Here is a 3,122-nt window from a genome sequence, read left to right as displayed (position 1 = left end):
CTCCTTGTATCAGTGGTTGGCAAGTCCAAGTTTCTCTCTTAGTAACTCAAATCTGCTTCTTGGAAGTGCTTTGGTGAAGATATCTGACAATTGGTCTTCAGTCTTGCAGTACTTCAAGCACACTGCACTATCCCTCTGTACATCTCTAAGAAAAAATAATTTGATGCTAAAATGCTTTGTTTTTCCATGAAAAACTGGATTTTTAGAGATGGCTATGGCTGCCTGGTTGTCTTCCATTACTTCAGTAGTTGTATCTTGCTCTAAGTGCAAATCAATTAGCATTTTCCTTAGCCATAGGGCTTGATTAACAGCTGTTGTGGTTGCTATAAATTCTGCTTCAACGGTTGATTGTGCGACAATTTCTTGTTTTTTGGAACACCAAGAGAACATCCCTGATCCAAAACTAAAATAGTAGCCTGAGGTGCTTTTCATGTCATCTAAAAACCCTGCCCAATCACTATCATAATAGCCTTGCAACTTGAAATCTTGTGATTGACTGAACTTCATTCCATAATTTAATGTATCCTTGACATACCTCAACACTCTTTTTGCTACTTTAAAGTGAGGTTCTTTAGCATAATTCATAAATCTTGAAAGTACACTTACAACATACAAGATATCTGGTATTGTTGTTGTGAGATACATTAAGCAACCAATTAAGCTTCTGTAGAGTGCTTCTTCCACTTGTTCTGAACCATCATCCTTGCATAACTTCTCCTTTTGACACATAGGAGTGTTCATGCCTTTACAGTTCCCCATGTTGAATTTCTTCGGGATCTCCTTTGCATACTTTCTCTGACAGATGAAGATATCACCTTCATTCTGCTTAACCTCCATACCAATGAAATAGGACATTTCTCCTAGGTCTGTCATCTTAAAGACTTGCATCATATCATCCTTGAACTACTGAATAAGCTCTACATTGCTGCCAGTGACTAAGAGATCATTAACACACAAAGAGATCACAATGAAGTTAGCTTGATCACCTTTGATGTATAAAGTGGATTCACTCAGACTTTTAACAAAGCCTAGTTTTGATAAGTACTCATAAATCCTGCTGTACTAGGCTCTTGGGGCCTGTTTCGAACCATACAAAGACTTCTTTAATAGATAGACTTTGGCCTCATGTCCTTTCACAAGGAAACCTTCAGGTTGCTCAACATAGATTTCTTCCTCCAAAAATCCATTTAAGAAAACTTGACATCAAGTTGGTACATTTTCCTTCCCTTCTGTGCTGCAATAGCTAGCAACATCCAAATGGTATCCTGCCTTGCAACCGGAGCAAAAGGATCAAAGAAATCTACTCCAAAAATTTGAGCATACCCCTTTACTACTAACCTTGCTTTATGTTTGTTGATTGAGCCATCTGCATTTAGTTTTGTTCTAAACACCCACTTCACACCTATGACTTTTCTGTGTTTAGGCCTTTCAACGAGTTCCCAAGTCTGATTTTTATCAATCATGACAAGTTTTTCCTACATTGCAACACCCATTTTGGATCCTTCTTTGCATCCCAATATCCTGAAGGTTCTAGAATTGCTACATTGAATCTTTCATAAATATCTGAGAGCAATCTAGTGCCTCTCACGGGTGCATCATCAATTAACTCATCTTGATTTTGCAAAGGATCAGCTATCGACGTCTTTTCAGTACAATCCAGCTCCATTTCTCATTCTCCATGAAGTATACATCCCTACTTATCAGAATTTTCCTTGTGTGAGGTTGGAAAACTCTATAAGCTTTAGATACTGAACTATATCCCACAAAGATACCATGTTCAGCTTTCTTGTCTAGCTTGTCTCTCTTAATCTGTGGCACATAAGTAAAACACAAGCATCCAAATACTTTAAAATTTTTCAAGGAAGGTTTATAACCATACCAAGTCTTAAAAGGAGTCTTCATATTTACTGCTTTGGTGGGAAGTCGATTTAGCAAGAATACTGCAGTGTTCGCAGCTTCTGCCTAATATTCCTTAGGTAACCCTTTCTCATGAAGCATACATCTGACCATTTCCATTATCTTTCAATTTTTTCTTTCACTAACCCCATTTTGTTGAGGGGTGTAAGGAGTTGTTAATTGATGCTCAATGCCTGCTTCCTCACAAAACATGGTGAATTATGATGAAGTGTACTCTTTGTCGTTATCAGACCTTAAAGCTTGAATCATGCAGCCACTTTGATTTTCAATCCACTGCTTAAATCTCCAAAATACACCTGCAACTTCTGACTTAGACTTGAGAAAGTAAATCCAGCACATTCTGGTAAAATCATCTATAAAGATGATGTAATATTTACTATCTTTAAGCGAAGCAGTCCTTTGAGGTCCGACCAAATTTGTGTGAATCAACAGCAGCTTCTCTGTTGCTCTCCAGGTTGATTATTTGAAGGGTAATCTTGCTTGCTTGCCATATTGACATGCTTCACAACTAGGTAATTTAGAATTTAAGTGAGGTAAGCCATAAACCAACTCCTTTCGTTGCATGTTCAGTACAGCTACATGATAAAATGGCCTAACCTTTTGTGCCAAGCTTCTGTACTATTTACAGTAGCTGGATAGGCTGCTTGCTCCTCCTTCAATGGGTCAAATGAGAAACTTTTTCCTCTCATTTTGATACTGAAAATTTCCTTATCATTGACATCTTTAATCAAACAATGCTTATTTTCAAAGATGACTTTAAACCCCTTCTCAACCAATTGTCCCATACTCAGCAAGTTTTGATCAATCTTAGGTACATACAAAACATCATAAATTAATTTTGTACTTGTGCAACTTTCAATGGCTACAGCTCCCTTTCCTTCAACAGTGATAGGATCACCATTTCCGATTCTAACTTTTGATACTTGTGATCTGTCCAACTCTCTGAAAAGCTCTTGATCGTGGGTCATGAGGTTGGTACAACCACTATCCACTAGCCAACATTCAGTTGAGCTACTTCTTGTAAAACAAGTTGCTACAAACAATTTCTCTTCCTCTTGTTGATCTACAACTTGAGCCTCATTCTTTTGTTGAAGATTGCTTTTGCAAATTCTCACATGATGCCCCAACTTGTTGCACTTTCCACACATAACATCGGGTCTTCTCCAACATTTGAAAGGGGGATGACCCATTCTACCATAGTGCTT

This window comes from Glycine max, chromosome 8, assembly GCF_000004515.6.
Source record: "Glycine max cultivar Williams 82 chromosome 8, Glycine_max_v4.0, whole genome shotgun sequence".
NCBI lineage: Eukaryota > Viridiplantae > Streptophyta > Magnoliopsida > Fabales > Fabaceae > Glycine > Glycine max.
Note: the sequence above shows the minus strand (reverse complement) of the source record.